Source organism: Ammospiza caudacuta, chromosome 26, assembly GCF_027887145.1.
Source record: "Ammospiza caudacuta isolate bAmmCau1 chromosome 26, bAmmCau1.pri, whole genome shotgun sequence".
NCBI lineage: Eukaryota > Metazoa > Chordata > Aves > Passeriformes > Passerellidae > Ammospiza > Ammospiza caudacuta.
Window position 1 is genome coordinate 1,478,258 of NC_080618.1, and position 17,265 is coordinate 1,495,522.

The window sequence follows — 17,265 nt, forward strand, 5'->3', positions numbered from 1 at the left end:
CTGCTGGTCAGAATTCTCCGTTGACAAAAGAGGGAGAAGAAACACCTTGGTCCTCCTCCATATACTGAGGTGGCCATAGAGGTTCTCTGACTTCCATCAGAGACCTTTGCATGCATCCTTATCTCCTGAATGACCCGGTTTTCTAACAAGAGTGTGGATGTCAGGAAGGAGGAATGCTGGTGCAGGCCTGAAGAGAAGGTGAACTCCAGAAGTGTCTCTCACAAGGAGTGAGCTCACCCAGGAAGCCCCTGCAGAGCCAGGATGGAGCTGTGGCACAGGGCGGGGAGTCAGTCACTACTGAAAGACAAACAGGACACGGCGGAAGCAGAGGGAGGCCCTCACCAGACCCTTGAGAAATGCCACCCCTTCCCTGTCAGCTGCCTGAGAGGCTGCTGGAGCTTCAGTCCCAGATGGCCCCTGATTGTAGGGCCAGGGTCACTTTGGAATCTGTGCCTCCCCTCGGGCAGAGAACGACCCAGGAGAGCAGCAGCAGAGTGCTTTGGGAACGTGTGAGCCCAGCAGTCTGTGAGTCTTGGCCCACAAAGGGCGTATGGGAAGTTGAAACCCATCTTCTCTTGCTTTCCGTGCAGGTGCTTCTAGAGAAAGAGCAGGAGCACACTGCCTCATCTGAGCTGCCATGCCAGACTCAGGGAGAGCTGTTCCCAGCCCGAGGGCAGGAAGAGCAGCTCAGGCAGCAGGTGGAAGAGCCACAGGAGAATGGCCAGGTAAGCCTGACTGGCCAGGCCACAGAGGGAAGGGCAGGGAGAGGGGCATAAACCAGAGCTCTTGGGACTGAGGAGGCCAGGAGTCCCACAGGCAATGGAGGCACAGAGCCTTGCAATCTGCAGTGATCAGCCCTGGGACAGGAGGTTTGCAATGGAGGCAGATGTGGAGAGGGAAGCAGAAAGAAGGGGCTGAATAAATGTGATTTTGAGGCTGCAAGAGGAAAAAAGCTGAGCCTGATGGCAGCTCTCAGTCCCTTGGTCTGCTTTTGTGTGTACAGAACATCAAGGCAGAGCCACAAGCAGAGCTGCCCGAAGCTCAGAGTGACATCATGGCAGTGAAGAGAAAGAACAAGGAAGACATGGGAAGAATTCAAGAGGAGAATCTCCATCAGCAGAGGGGCGATCATCAAAACCAGGTGAGTGAAAGAGTGGCAGCCACTCCACTCATGAAATGTCCTCTCTTTTGTTTATTAGAGAACATGAAGGAACAGCTGGATGCAGAGCTTCAGACAGCTCACAGTATGATCAAGGCAAGACATAAGCGGCTGGAGGAAGAAATGAAAATCATCAGAGAGAAACTTAATCGCTTCCGTCAGTCTCTGCAAAACCAAGTGAGTGAAAGAGGGATGCAGCCACTGCAGTCACCAGTCTGGTGGTTTCTGCCCTTCTTGCCTTTCCAGTGCAGAGCAGCAGGGAGTGGGGCCATGCCTCTGAGTGCCATGCTGCTGTAGTGTGTGTATCACAGTCACTCTGAAGGACATTTCCCGGTGTGCTGAATCTCAACATTAGCCCTGGACAGTGAAACTTGTCCTTTGGCCTTTTGGCCAGCAGTCATCCAAATTGATTCCTGCTGGCCTGTTCCTGCTCTCCTTTTTTCTTGAGGTGTTTTTACAGTGGAACTTGGTGACCCAGATGGAGGATTGAAACAAGCTGTTGTATCCCCTGTCAATCTGTTCTTTGCCTTTCCTCACAGTCGATGACTCCTGGCTGACAGGGACAAGCTGTAGTGTCTGACTGCTTTGTTCTGTTTGACTTGAGGTGCAAGTGTTGACATCTCACCGGGCAGCCTGCGAAGACTTGCAGGGAATGTGTGGCAATGAAGAACCCCAAGTTAGGAGTGAGGCACAGGAACAGTGCCCACCAGAAATGCTCCAGGTCCAGCACATCATGGGCTCTGAACCTGCTGCTGCAGCAGCATCACCTCGAGGAAGCCCTTCTGTGAAACCTGGGAACTCAGGCTGGGGCACATCCTGGGAACAGGAGATTGAGGAGGAGTACCTGGAGCTGCTGGGTACGTCTGGGGTGTTTCTTATCTGAGGGACAGTGTGTTGTGTGCAGGTGTCAGCAGGGCTGTACCAAATGCTCCTCCTGAGCTTGGTGTCACAGGGCCATTTAGGACTCCCCAGAGGCAGTGCTGTGCTCCGAGGCAGCGAGAGAGCTCTGGGTGTTCCTGCTGCCTCTGAGGGCACCTGGGACTGGCTTGGGTTTGCCTGAGCTTCCCTCTCTGCTAAAGGCTGAAGCAGGGATTGTTCTTGGATCAGCACAAGGCTGTGACCTAGCAAATGATCTAGGCAAGTCCTGTGTGCTAGTGGCCAAACTGAACAGAATTTTTAGCTTCCTAAATTCTCCTTAGACTCCTGACTTCCAATCAGTCATCACAGCAAAAAAACTTCACAGAAATGGACTGACTTTGGAGTTTTGTCTTTTTGGTTGGGCATTTTTTTGGGGGGTGGGGGGGTGGGGTGGGATTGCTTTTCTGTTGTTCATTTTTGGTGGGGGTTTTTTGTTGTGTTTTTCTCCATCCTGAAGGAGGCCTTCTACCCCACGTTTTACTGATGTCATTTTATGACTGTTACTGTTACCACTACTACACCTGCAGTTTATTTTCATGAGAATGCTATCTTTTTGTCAATAAGAACTACTTTGAAAGAACATCAGGTTACAGGACAAATAGAGAGCACAAGGTATTTTCCATGTGCCGCCATAGAAAAAACAGAGACTTTGATAACAAACTTTATTTAATCTTCTAGTTTTATGCTTATCAAGATGTGTCCAGGAGACACATCCAAGTGGCGTGATCAGATAAAACTGTTCTGCAGGCATTTCTCAGGAGAGAGCCTCCAGCCCAGCCATGGTATATCCCTCAGATGCATGGCACTTTTCCATACCTGATTCCCGCTCTTTCCCAGGACTGTTAGAATCCTACCCATTGGCCCAGGCCCTGCTCAGATCAGTCTCTAGGAAAACACATCAAGCCCTTTGTGATTCTGCAGCACAACCCAATGAATCTGCTTCTTGCCCGTAACAGCTGCCAGTGCTGTGCTCTCAGATAAGAGACCTGGTGGGGCTGAGACCAGAGCCCAGTGGATTCTGTGTCTGCCATCACCTGTTGGGACAAAAAGGGCACTGATGTGTGCCTCGGTGTGGCTGATCTCAAAGCCCATCCTGTTGTGTCCTGAATGGGGGCAACATCTTGTCTGGAGCTCAGGCTCACTCTGGCTTCTTCCCATCAGTGCCTGTCAGTGCTCATGCTGGGGCTTTGCCAGCCTTGTTGTGGTCGCTGCCCTGTCCCTGAGGGCTGGAGGGACTGCAGAGGCTGGAGCCTTCCTTAGCTGGGAGAGGGGCATCTTTGAGCTCAGCCTGCTCACAAACAGGTCAGGGTCCTGATGCTGAAAGCCCCGTCAGGATTGTTTACAGCTGGAGCTGCTCTGGTTTACAAATGGGAAGGCATTCCTTTGCAAACTGCTGAAAGGTGGGGAAGATGTCCTCCTCTCCTGGGATTGTATGTCCCTGTGCTTTGTTTCCTGTCAAGAGAACTCTTCAAAAGACTGTACAAATCAGTCTCTGTGCTGGCCACCTGTGCTGCAGGGCTGTCTGCCTGGTTGTGGTTGTTGTTACCCAGTCGACCACAAAGGGCTCAGAGCTCCAGGCGCTGGGGCTGCCTTTTGTATCTCCTGGAAGCTGGGATCTCTGCTTTAAAGTCAGCATCTTGCATTTTGTTTCCCTCAGGGAGAATGGTGAACACCACTGAAAATCCCCTGATGAAATACACACATCTGAATTATATTGGCAGCGGGTGAGTCCAACAGCAGTTACTCCTGCACAACCGTGGGCCAGGTGTGTTTGGGGTGGAATGTCTATCCAGCGTGAAGTCAGGACAGCTGCAAAGATGATCAGACACTGGGGATAGATCGTCCCGTCTCTCAATGCTGCTCAGAATTTGTGAGTGGGCTCAGAAGGCATTGTCAGAGATGCCTTGCTACCGAGGTCTTGCCTGCATCAAGCAACAGGACCTGGAAGGTCTCCTTGTCTCTCAAGTGTGGGACAGCTCTGTGTTAATTTCTTTAGCATTTTTTGTGTGTCTCAAAATCATACTGGCACACTAATGAAAAGAGAAGTAACTTGCTTGCCTGAAAAAGCAACTTATGCCCTATCAAAGCTGTGAGATAACAGTTCCCACAGTTCCCAGGAACAATTCTTTCCCCTGGTTTGAAGAGGGAAACACTCTGTGGTCAGGATAGGAACCACACTGTTTAGACAGTGAAACCCAAGAGGAAAGACTAAACTCCCTTTAGAAATTGGACCCCAGTGCTTCAGGAACAGGCCCAGTGCCCATGCACTTGAGAGGAAAATGCATCATCTCCCTTCTGGCAGAGCCCTCCTGCATCCTGCAGGTTTTGACACTTGCAGCAGAGATCTCCTGTGTGGGCTGGCTTTCACTGCAAGATCTAAACAGCTTCTCCTTTCTCTGCTTCTGTTTTTTTTCTAGGACTTTTGGGCATGTTTACAGAGCACTCGACAGTGCCACAGGAGGAGAGGTAAATGTCAACAGCCCCTGCAGGCTCTGCTGCACTCGAGGGCTTTCCCCTCTGGTGTGAGCTGTGGCTGGAGCTTTGGGCAGAGCTGTGCTGAAAAGGCACAAGAAGCACAGACTGGTGCCAGCCCACAGAACACATTTGGGACTCTGTCCTCCTCAGCTGCCGGAAGGAAGGCACGGAGGGCAGCGGTTCCTTTCAGAGAAGGACGCGCTCACTCGCTCTCCATTGCTAAAACAAAGGTGGTGCCTGCGAGCACCTCACTGCTCTTTGGGGCTACAGCTTCAGAGTCCTGAATTCTCATTTCTGGCTGCCAGCAAATCCATCTGAAAGTTCCTGGCAGTTCCTTAGCCACCTGCAGTGCTGCACTAGGGAACTGCACGTAGGGAGAGATCTGCAAGGTGTCCTTGAAAGCCCTAAGCCCTGCCCATATCACAAGATGTATCCACAGAGTATTAAGGCATGGATTCCTTCTTCTGAGTCCCAAACAAAGCAGCAGAGAGCGCGGTCAGAGGTTTGTGGGTGATAACTGAGACACCGTTGTTACCAAGTGGTCAAGGCAAAATGTCAGTGGCCCCACGTGTCCTGTAACTGGCTCCCAAGGGAGCAGAGAAATGGGCTGTTGGAATGTCAGTTCCTGATTACTGCAGTGCCTAATCACAAGGCAGTTTGGCACAGCTCAGCTGTGTCATTGCAAAATCACTCGCTCCACGTGCCTTGTGGTCTCGTGCCACCAACCCCTCAAGTTCCTGATTTTCAATGTCATTTTAGGTGGCAATAAAAAAAATAAATCTTCAAGGAGTGAGGAGGAAGGAGCTAACCTTTAATGAAATAACGATCATGAAGACGTATAGGAGTCCCAATGTTGTGAATTATTTAGACAGGTGAGAGGTCATGGTCTTATCCCATGGATGTGTGTTTACATAAAGCAAACATGAGAGGTTAAAAACCCACTTTGGTCAGTGGCAGCAAGTAAAGCTGTTAATTTTTATTTATTCATATTTCTCTACTCATCTCCAATGGATGAGAAGAGAGTGCATCTTGTCTGCATGAGTCTTCCCTGGCACACCTAGTTTGATAATTACTCCAAAATTATTCAAAACCTGGATCAGCTGTATCTTCCTAACTCAATAGCCTCAAAGTTCACTGCCTCCACATTTATTTGGGATTGATTTTTTAAAGTTTCTTAAGTGCAGATGAACCATCCTAAAGTGGATTTCCCTTGGATTGTTGCCCCTCTTTGCCATTGCTATGCATGCCAGGAAGACTAGGTGCTTATTTCCAGAAACACCATGCCTGGCATGTTTTATATCTGGGCTGTTTCTAAACTGCACTTTTCATTTGCTGCCCATCTAAGACATCTCCTTTTTCACAGATGTGTCTTTCTCTATGAGACTGCACAGATTGCAAATAATGCACAGCCAAGAGGGAATGTCTATTCCTTTGATTCTGTCCTTGTCACAAAGGCATCTGGAAATAAGAAACATGGAAGCAAAAAATCAACGTAGCCATGCATGTTCATCTCTACCCCCTTGTTTCCTTCTTTCAGCTACCTTCTGGGCAAGGAACTCTTGCTGGTTATAGAGTACATGGATGGAGGTGTCCTGAGCGACATCGTCAGCCAGACCTGCCTGTCAGAAGATGAGATGGCAGCCATCAGTCGGGAGGTCAGCAATGCCATCTGTGTTTCCAAGGGCTTGGGCAGGATTGTCTGGGAAACAGGGGCTCAGAACAGGAGAGGTTTCCTGTGCCGAGCTTTGTTTCTGTGTTGCTGCTATGCTATGGGCAAGTAAAAGCATCTCGAGTGAAAGGCCTGCCAGTGCCCCTGCACTCCCTGTACTCAGTGCCAGTACTCTTATCTCCTGCTGTTGTATTCTCGCTCTGTCTCTTGTATTTGTAGTTGCTGTTCTCCTCCTTGCCTCTCTAAATGTTTGCCTGGAGTCTGTCTTCACTGCATTCCTTGCCTGTAAAAGCAAAGGTGCTGGTGGCAGGATTTGAAACAAAGAGCAAAGAAAGAAGAGAGAGACTCGTTTCTCTCAGTGCTCAGCTAAAAAGGATAGGAGTGCAGCCAGAATGCTCTTTGCTTCTGAGCACATGCGCTGCAGCAGGAGTCATCCTGGCTGGTTGGCAGGGGACAGCCTACAACAGCAGGTGCTGTTGCTCTTTCAAAAGCTGACGTGCCTTTCCTCAGAAAGGTCCTGCTCTGCAAGTGTTGGAGCAGCAAGCTCTTCCTCTCAGTGGCCATGACTGTTGTGCCATTACTCCCCATTCCCCTGGAGAGGGAATCTTTTAGATTCTTTGTTTCCCTTCTTGTGTGATGAAATCACACCACTCATTTTTGCCCTTCTGTTTCTGTTTTCTCGCTCAGTGCCTGCAAGGACTGGATTTTCTTCATGCAAACGATGCGATCCATCGAGACGTGAAGAGTGACAACATCCTTCTCAGAACGGACGGTTCTGTCAAACTGGGTCAGTATATTCTTGGTCAGGTGCAGCGTTCCAGGGATGTGGGTGTGGGGCTGCTTGGCGTGACTGCCAGCTCCCCAAAAATGGTGCTGGTGGCAGTGCAGGGACCCCTGCTGCGAGCTGAGGGCACAGTTGCAACGTGCACAGAGGTAGAAGGAGCCACAAGCAGTCAAGAGTGGCCTTGCTCTGTGTGGGTCCCTTCCAGAGGGAGGGAGTTACGAGTCTAAAGTTTCCAAAGAACAAAAGCCACTGCTAGAGACAGTGTAAAACATGGGGGGATTTTTAAAGTCGCCAATGCCAGGAGATTCAACAGAGCAATTTCAAACTTCTACTGGGGAATTCTTTTGCTTGCTTTCCTAATTGCACAGAATTCAGATAAAACCAGTATTTTGTTTTCTCCTCAGCTGATTTTGGCCTCGCTACTCAGCTCAGCCCTGAGCAGAGCAGACGGTGCTCGGTAACCGGGACTCCTTGGTGGATGGCGCCTGAAGTGGTGACAGGTCAACCATATGGCCCCAAAGTGGACATATGGTCTTTTGGAATTGTGGGAATTGAAATGATAGAACAAGAACCTCCTTACTTGGGCGAAAGTTCTGGCACGGTAAGGAGCAAATACTCACTGATCCCACTGTCTTTCTCACCTCTCCCATGTCCTGTGTGCCACTGGACAAAATCCCATTGCCATCTGCTGCAACTACTTCCACCAAGGTCCCCTCCTACAAATGTCCCTGCAACACATCAGCATCTGCTGTACTTTTGCTTGCATCAGTGGGGGAACTCAAGCCTTACCACATGCAAACAAACTCCAAACAAACTCCATTCTCACTCAACACTTTCCTTTGGGTTAGTGGTTCCAGTTCTTTTGTCTGTGTAGATGGCCTTAATGACAGGGGAAAAGCATCTTAAAAGTGTTGTTATCTTTCCAGAAATGAAGGAAGGAAACCCAAACCCAACAAAGTTTCTAAAACCGTGGTCTTTAGAGAGGAACCTAACCCTGTGTGCAGTTTCTTCTTACTGGAAAACATGGGCATGAGGGTGTAATGCACAGAGTCTCTTTTGCTTCTTGTGCAGTGCTGCTGAAACACTCAGTGACCGTGTTTCTCTCCTAGCCCAAGCAACATTCTGCACGTCACCAAGCCAGAGCCTGGTGATGTGGAGAGCCTGCCAAAACCTCCTGTTTGTTTCCTGGCACTTTCTGGCATGGGCCTACCATTAATGCATTGACTTGAGCAGCCAAATGACTAGAGGGTGTCCATAGGGATGGAACCTCTCCTTCTTCTGACCTAGACAATTTTTCTTTGGCTGCAAAAATGGGAAGCTGAAATTTTCAGACTGCTGAGAGACAGAGCTGCAAGTGGCTCCTGTGTGCCCAAGCAGGCATTTTCATCCCAATACGTTTGTGCAGGCATCTTAATGTGTCTGTGTTGAAGAGGAGATTGTAAATGTTTGTTTCCCTACCTGGGTATTAACTGATGGATTTCCTTTCTTTTCTTCCAATTCCCATTGTTTTCAAGAACAGCACAAAAAGCTTGATGAGTTTTGTTCTAGGGCACGTGCGCTTAAAGGACCAACAAGCACTGCAGAGATGCCTTTCATGTACTAACCCTTGAAATTAGTTAGTGTAGCAAAGTCCCTCTTCCAAAAACCATCTCAAGCTGGCATGAATCCTCAGAGAAGCAAATGTCCTTTTGCTGATGTAGTTCCCACTAACTAGGTCAGGCAATGAAATCAGCTGCCAAGGCAAGATCTGCAGGATGGTGGAAAAGCTGTGGCTGCATCGGGGTTTGGGTTTTTGGTTGGTAAAGGAAAGTCATCTCTGGGTCTGTGCCAGGGCAGAAACTGCCACTGAAGAACAGAGGTTAAACAAAGGGATCTGGGAGAGCCTTAGAGATGTGAAAGCGGGAGGTGGAGCCTGGTGTCTCCTTTCTCTCCAGGCTACATACCTGATAGCCACAGTAGGGACTCCACAGCTGCGGCAGCCCAAGCTCCTCTCGGCTTTGCTGCGTGACTTCCTGAGCTGCTGCCTGCAGACAGACGAGGAGCAGCGCTGGTCTGCCAAGGAGCTCCTGCAGGTAAAATGTGAAGGGGCTGCAGGTGAAACAGGCTCTGAGGGATGGGCTCCTCCTCCACTCACGCCCAAGGCAGCAGATGAGCCCCCTTCCTCCTCACCTCCACTCTTGCTGCTCTTCAAATGAAAATGGTGAGGAATCCTAGACTGGGCTGGGCTGGCAGGGCCCTGTAAATGTCCTCTGGTGCAAGTGTCCTGCAATGAGCAGGGACATCTTTAAAGAGATCAGGTTGCTCAGAGCCCGTTGCCACCGGAGCCGGAATGGTTGCAGGGATGGGGCACCTACAAGCTCTTGGGGCAAGCTGTGCCAGTGTGGCACCATGCTCCGAGTACACAAGTTCTTCCTTAGACCTACTCTGATTAGATGCCCTTAGTGTTTAAAAATAGTTGTCCATATCCTATTGTAACTGGCCCTGTTAAAAAAGATGTCCCCCACTTTCTTTAAAGCCACTCTGAAGTCTTGAAAAGTGGCAATAAAGTCTCCCCGGGGCCTGTCCTTCACAAAACTGAATAACTCCAGCTCCCTCTGCATTTCCTGTGAGGAGAGGTGCTCTGTCCTCTGACTGTGTCTGTTGCCCTCTTTTGTGATTTTGTGGAGTGTTCAGCTTTATCTAATGGCAAAAGAATTGAAGTAGAGCAATGCAGGGTACAGAGACATGAAATGGTGGTGGAGGAACCCAAGGAAGCCAGTCCCAGCCTAGGGGTCAGAGATTTGGCTGTGGGCAGGAGGGGCTGTGGGGGGCTCACTGTGAGCCTCTGAGGGGCCCTGGTTGGTGCCCCCCAGCCCACCCTCAGAGGTTTCTGCCATGCAAACAGGGACAGCTGGGAGGGTCTTGTCCCAGCCCCATCTGCTGCCTGGCGCGCTCAAGCAGACGGGAACTGTGCCAGGGTTACTGGCAGGTTGTGTGGCAGAGAGGGAACTGCAGGGCCCAGTGCCACTGGGCTGGCCCTGCTGGGAAGGAAGGTGCCATCCAGCACACGAGGGGCAGGGCATGGAAAGGCAGACACTGCTTTCTGTCCCTGTGGGAATCAGCACAGTGCCTGTCTTTCAAAGGCAGGGACCTATGTGAGTCATTGGAGTTTTCTGAAAGGAAGAAAACCCCGGGACAGAAAGCGCCATTTCTAGAGCGCTGGCAGGGCAAAAATCCCAGCATGATGAAGGGATCACAATAAACAGATGAGTGGGATTCTGGGCCAGGTTTGCCTGTGATGGCAAGGTCTTGCACATTGGGGATGACTGGGGAGCAGATGGTCCCATTGCTCCTCTTTCTGGGTCTTTCCAGGAACTTGATGTATCCTGATTGAGTCCCTGAAGCAATGAGCTTGGAAAGTAATGGTTCACTGTTCTTTGTTTTTGTTTTTTATTTCCCGCTGGACAGCATCCATTTGTAACTTCAGCCAAGCCACCATTCATCCTGGCACAAGTCATCAACTCAGTGAAGAAGACGAATAACCCTAACCCTAAACTCTAAACCTAAAACCTAACCCTAACCTTAAATGCTAACCCAAACCCTAACCCTATCCCTATCTCTATCCCTTACCCTTTCCCTTACCCTTTCCCTATCCCCAAACCTAAGCCTAAGCCAAAGCCTAAACCTAAACCCAAACCTGATCCTAAGTCTAAGCCTAAGCCTAAGCCTAAGCCTAAACCAAAGACTAAGCCTAAGCCTAACCCTAGGAGACGAGAACATAGCAATCATGTCAAGATGTTATCTCTGTTACCAATTTAGAGTAGGATTGTAGAGTAGGGTTGCTAAAGAGACTTGTAGCATAGAATTATAGATTAGAGTTGTAATTAATAAAGTTTCTGAAACATCAACTCACTTGGAAGATTCTCCTCCTTCTGACCCCTTCAGAAAATTCAACATTTTTTTCTGAATTACCAATTGTTTTTTATTGGTACTAAGTCACACATATGGCTCTTTTTGTATGGTTTCATAAGTGAGGAGGGCTCTTCTTCATTCATCCTCTCCAGACCGCACTGCCTTTGGAATATGACCCACTGGCTGGTTATGGCACAGCTGTGGTATTTCTAGTTGAGGCAGAAAGGGCAATGGCATTTGAAGGCAAAACCAAAAGAAAGATTGAGGCGGCCTAAACATCGTGTGCAGATGCAGGCCTTCAGCTGTGACTGGAGAGCAATGGGGTTCCTGCCACTTGGATTTGTATCCCTAAATGCAATAATCTCTTTGGCTGGAGGAGAGCCTTGCTCAAGTGAGAAAGCAGAAAGATCAGAGAGGGTGCTCGGGAAGGTCTCCTGTGGCGCAGAGCTGTCAGCGCCTGTGAGGTGAGAGCGGGCCCGGCCTTGCCCGGGCTGGAGCCCCAGCAGAGCCCCGGCAGAGGCCGGAGCAGCCTGAGCCCCGGCAGAGGCAGGCTGGAAGGAGGCCCTTGGAGCTGCAAGAGGCAGCAGCCGGGCCCTGGGTGCCTCTTGCTGGGAGCGGGCGAATCCTCCGCTCTCAGAGCCCAGGTGGCAGCTGGCTGCTGCCGAGGGGAAGCGCAGCCGTGCTGGGCACAGCCCGGCCTGGGGGCCATGGCCGTCTGGAGCGTGCCCAGGAGCAGAGAAAGGCCAAGGGCAGCCGCGGGCCGCTGGGCTGCCTGAGGATTCCTCCTCTTCTGCCGGCTGCCCTGCGACTCCTGGCAAAGGCCAGCAGTGTGTGCAGCACTCTGGGCACCGGGGCAGGGAGCCGGGCTGCTCGGCAGGCTGGAGCACAGGGCAGCTCCTTCAGGCCCGGCACTTGTGCCAGGCAAGCGAGGCCAGCGTGAGGCAGGGACAGCTTGGCAGGGCCCATCTGCAGGAGCCAGCGCCTCACGCAGCTCTGGGAGGAAGCGCCTGCAACCCTGCAGTTCTGCACTGAGCCAGAGCAAAGGTGTGAGATGCAGAGTGTTTGGCAGAAATATTCAGGCCCAGCAGGCCAGCCTGCTTTGTGCTCTGTGGTGCACAGCAAGCGCTGTGCAATGCAGCTCTGAGCTGCTGGGAGAGAGGCAGTCGGGGATGTGCCTGAGGTGAGTCAAGGGCTTAGCTGAAAATGTAATGAGGAAAATTGAAAAGTGCAGATGGGTCGAGGGCCCAGCTGGGAAGAGAATTGGGATAGTAGAAGATTGCATATTTTAGTTAAGATTTTAAAATGAGGTAAGAAGCTAAGTTAGTAATACAGGTAGCAGAAATCATGTGCCTTAGTTAAAGAGTACCAAATATATTAGGAACATAAAGCTAGGAGTGACAGGGATGGAGGAAGCAATTGTGAAGAAGCTGAGACCATAGAAAGACCTTGCCTTAAGAATAATTGAACAGTTAGGAGAGGCTTGGACCATGAGCAGCAGGTCAAAAGGTCTTGCCAACTGGCCATGGGAGGAGAGTTCACCATGAGGAAGACTGCTTTCTTCCTCCCATACAACCACTCCCTCATTTCAAAATCCCACCAATCCACTTAAGGGAATACAATTGCGCAGCTGTAATAGATATTCAGCTGATAAAAATGCGAAGCAGGCAGGTAATAATTATGTATTTTGGGTCCTTAGAAACCTAATGTAAATCCTTTTCTGTAGAAATAGAGAGCAGGAGTCTGCAACTCCTTGCACATGTCTCTGGAAACTAGTTCACATGTGACCAGGGCTGCAATAAATACCCTTCTTTTCTACTATAATTAGTTTAAGAGTCATCTGTCCGTGCTTCAAGGGTTATGCTGGAGTAGTGAACTGATTTGGATGGGAGCAGAAGAGTTTCAGCAGGCAATTTTTGGAAGAGATGGAAGGCTCTTTTGACTGGGAAAGAGGGTAAAGCCATTTGGAATGGAGAAATGATCCCAAAGTCCATCCAATTGTATCTTTGTGTCTGAATTGAAATCAGAATGATTATAGATAGCTTCATGTAATTTGTCTACAAATTTATCAAAGTCTTCATTCTTTCTTTGACAAATCTGTGTAAAAGACATAGTGTGTAACTTATCTGGAAGTGCAAGAAATGCATTACATGCTAGTTGTTGGCTCATCTGTAAGACTTGATCAATGCTCCTAGCCTGGGCAGTGGCAGTAGCCCCGGGCCCTTTGCCAAGTAACTGTTGTGCTGTTAAACCATACAGAGGATCACCCTGCACTCTAGCTCTTGCAGCTTCTTGAGCACACTTTTCCTCCCAGCTTTTATGAAACATCACCTGCTGATAGGGTGGCATTCTAAGTCTTATTAGGGTATGCACATCAGCTGGAATTAATGCGTTAGATGGAAAAATATACTGCAGAAGTGACTGTGCAAGTTGGCATTTTCAACCAAATTGTGAAAATGCAGCTCTCATCTTTTCTAAAATCTTCCAATCGAAAGGTTCTCAAACTCTACTTGCAGCATTAGTTACTACAAGCAAAGCTTCTACATCATTGGAGAGAAGAGTCCCTTCTACAATAGCTTCTGCAATAACTTTTTTCTACTTTTGTTTCTCTTTGGTGGAGATAAAACTTGGCCTGCAATTCCTCAGAAAGGATTAGGAGGACCATGCTAATTTGGGAAATTGACACTGTTTGCCCCTAGCATTCAACAGATGCTTGACATCAGGCACAAATTCCAACGTCCAAAATGTAGTGAGCATCTATTAGGCTCAGACTGCAAGGATAATGTAGAATTGTGGAATTGGCCTTCGGTTATCCTGGCATCACTTTTTACACCAGGATTAGCTTCATCACAGGCCCTTACATCATTCAAACGATTGGCTTGTTGGACAGGAAAACAAATTAACATTACATCTGCAATCCGGAATGAGCTTACCACTGATGTAGGTAGCATACACCACGCTGTGTTACAGGATAGGACTGCTATAAATTTTTTGTTGCTAGCACAAGGAGATGAGCGTGAAGATTTTGAAGGGATGTGTTGCATGAATCTCTCTGACCACTCTGGATCTATTGACAAGAAATTGTCATTGCTTAAGGAGAATATGAAAAAGCTCACAGTGGTTGAGAATTCTTTTGATGAGTGGCTAAAATCCTGGGGAATAACAGGCTGGCTCAAGGATTTAGTACCCTTTGGCATAATGATACTTTGTCTTCTTTTTTCAATTCTGCTTGTAGTGCCTTGCTGTGAAGAAAATAATTGAGCGTGCTTTTAAATCAGTCTGGCTTGTGCAAAAACAAAACCAGGGAACTGTTGAGAGTTTTTTGCAGATTGAGGAGTTCTGGCAAGACAAGGGCCATATTCAGCCGATGCACAATCCAACCTGCTTGTACTAATGGACAATGGACACATTCACAAACAATGGATAATGGACATATTCAGAAATGGGGTTTGTATATCCTTGAGAAAAATACAAGAAGAGTCATCAGGACTCAGCAAGTTTGACAGCAAGCTTGGGAAAGAAGGAAAAAATTGAACCATGAGTGGGCCAGAAGAGGACAGCAAGACGCATGAAAAATTAGGTGATCCAATCAGCATTCTATTTTAGATGTGTAAACAGCTAGGATTATAATCATGTATTAGCTAGAGACTCGTGGACAGTAGAGATTTATTATAATATAGTCTTTTTAGGGATAATAAATTTGGCCTCACTGGATCATATTGGTTGTGGTGTGATATCCCTGAACCTCCGCACCCCGCACAAGGGCAGCTGGGGAGGCCCAGCCCGGGCAGCAGCAGAAAGGAATTTCCCTGGCAGGGCAGGGCTGTGGTGCAGCACGTCCCCAGCAGGAGCCTGGAGCAGCCCAAGGCTCTGTGTGGGCAGGCAGGGGCAGGCAGGAGGCAGAGCTGTCAGCAAAGGAAGGGCCCGGCCAGGTGGGGCAGCCGGGGGATGCCGACAGCCTGCAGGGACAGAGGCGCAGGGCAGGGACACCGTGGGACAGCCGGGGCTGCACAGGGCACAGGGATGGGCAGCAGCTGCGAGACAGCCCTGCCAGAGCCAACATGGGCAGCACTTTGGCCATGGCTGCTGGGCCTGGGCCTGAGGCCACGATGGGACAAGTGACCCTTGCAGGCCTGGGGCCTCATTGCCTCCTCGTCCCTGCTCAGACGCCTGGCAGGGGCCGACATGACAAAACTAAGCTCACAGCTGTTGCAAAAGCAGGGGAAAAAGTCAAGGAGGAAGACACAACTTAGGGGGCAAGATATGAGGGACATGGCATGGACACTTCAGAAAACAACCAAAAAAAGAAAAAAATCTTTCCCATAGTCAAAGCCATCAAAATGCAGGCAGGCCATACGCCAGCAAGTGCAGGCACATGCAGCAAAGCTTGCCAAAATTGATCCCCACTGAAGGCCAAAACAGAAAAGAACGACTTAAAACACGCTGGAATGGAGACACCATCAAAGGAATTGCAATGGGAGGAGAAAAAAAGAAAACTTGGGAAATCTAGTGACTCTAAGAAAATGGCCAGGGATTATGTCAGGTGCATTGCAAAGGACCAAAACATGCCAAAACTAAGCTAACCGATGTTGCAAAAGCAGGGGAACAAGTCAAGGAGGAAGACACAACTTAGGGGGCAAGATATGAGGGACATGGCACGGACAATTCAGAAAACAACCAAAAAACAGAAAAAAATCTTTCCCAAAGTCAAAGCCATCAAATGGAATGGCATGCCATCAAGGGCAGGGACATGCACCAAAGATTTCCTCTATTGGTTCCCATTGAAATCGCAAGATTCCTTTTCCATTCCCGTAAGGAAATTTCATTTTCTTTTCGGGAAGGGAAACGGAATCTTGCGAATCCCAAAAGAAAGGCTAACAAACACTCCGGAAAGGAGATAGGTTCAAATGAAATGCAATTGCAAAAAGCAGAAACACGGGAAATTTAGTGTCTTCAAAAAATAGGCTGTGAGGAAATCAGATGCATTGCAAAGGACCAAAACATGCCAAAACTAAGCTCACAGATGTTGCAAAAGCAGGGGAAAAAGTCAAGGAGGAAGACACAACTTAGGGGGCAAGATATGAGGGACATGGCATGGACACTTCAGAAAGCAACCAAAAAAAGAAAAAAAATCTTTCCCACAGTCAAAGCCATCAAATGGCATAGCATGCCATCAAGGGCAGGGATATGCACCAAAGATTCCTCTATTGGTCCCCATTGAAATTGCAAGATTCCTTTTCGATTTTGCCAGTAGGAAACCACAGTTTTCTTCAAGAAGAAGTTTGGAACTCACTGAGCCACAGATAACAGCATTCTAGAAATCTGCAGAACAGGTTTAGAAAGACTGAATATTTTGGCTAAAGACCCCTGAAATATTTCTAGAAAGTCTGAAGTTAATGGAAAATGGATGTTGGTATCCTTCAGTGATGAACATTAGCCAACACTCTGGCTTTGTGTTGTGCACCTGAGGCCAAACAAAAGTGTTGGACTGGCTGATCTGAGCTCTTTTGATCTCAGTAAAGAATCCTTCAAGCCACAGGAAAAAGGTGGCAATGCTCCTTTTTGCTGGCCAACCCAAGGTTTCCCTGTACAGCCATTTGCCCAGGCAGCCCAGAGCAGTGGTCACAGTGCCAAGGCTGACAGAGCTCAAGAAGAGTTTGGACAATGCTCTCAAGCACATGGAGTGACTCTTGGGGTCACTGCACATGGCCAGGAGATGGACTCGATGACCCTGATGGGCCCTTCCAACTCAGCATATTCCATGATTCTATGACCCTTATTCACACCGTGAGGTAACTTCATGTTCCCTTTAGTTTCCACTCTTGCGTGGTTTCACCTTTACAGCCAGACACAAAACGGTTTTCCTGTTTTGGGAGGTGAAATGAAGATCATTACTTGTGTCCTTGTGGCAGTCCTGAGCAAGCTTCCCTGCCACGTGTGGCAGCCTCTCAGCCCTGGGGGTGCCTGCGAGCTGGGTGACTCCAATTCTCTCCACCAGGGACAGGAGGAGTTGGGCCGCACACTCGCGCACCGGGGCGGGGCGGCTGCTGGGGAGGAGAGAGCAAACCCTGGGCACAGGGACAAGGAGCAGCGGCAGCGCCGGCCTTGGCCAGAGCTGCTCCCTGCCCTTGCTGGGGGAAGGAGCCTGGGCTCTCCCTGCACCTTCAGACACCTGCACAAGGCTCTGTCCTCAGCTAAACACAAAGGTAGCATTGCACACTAGGCCTGCCTGCACGGAAGAGGGAGGAATTCAGTCTCCCTGCACTGTCTGATACTCAGTTTCTTTCACAGTATTGACTCGGAGAAAGATTAAAGAAATAGATGACATATGAATAATTTAGAAATTAAGGACAATTGATGCTGACCCATCAG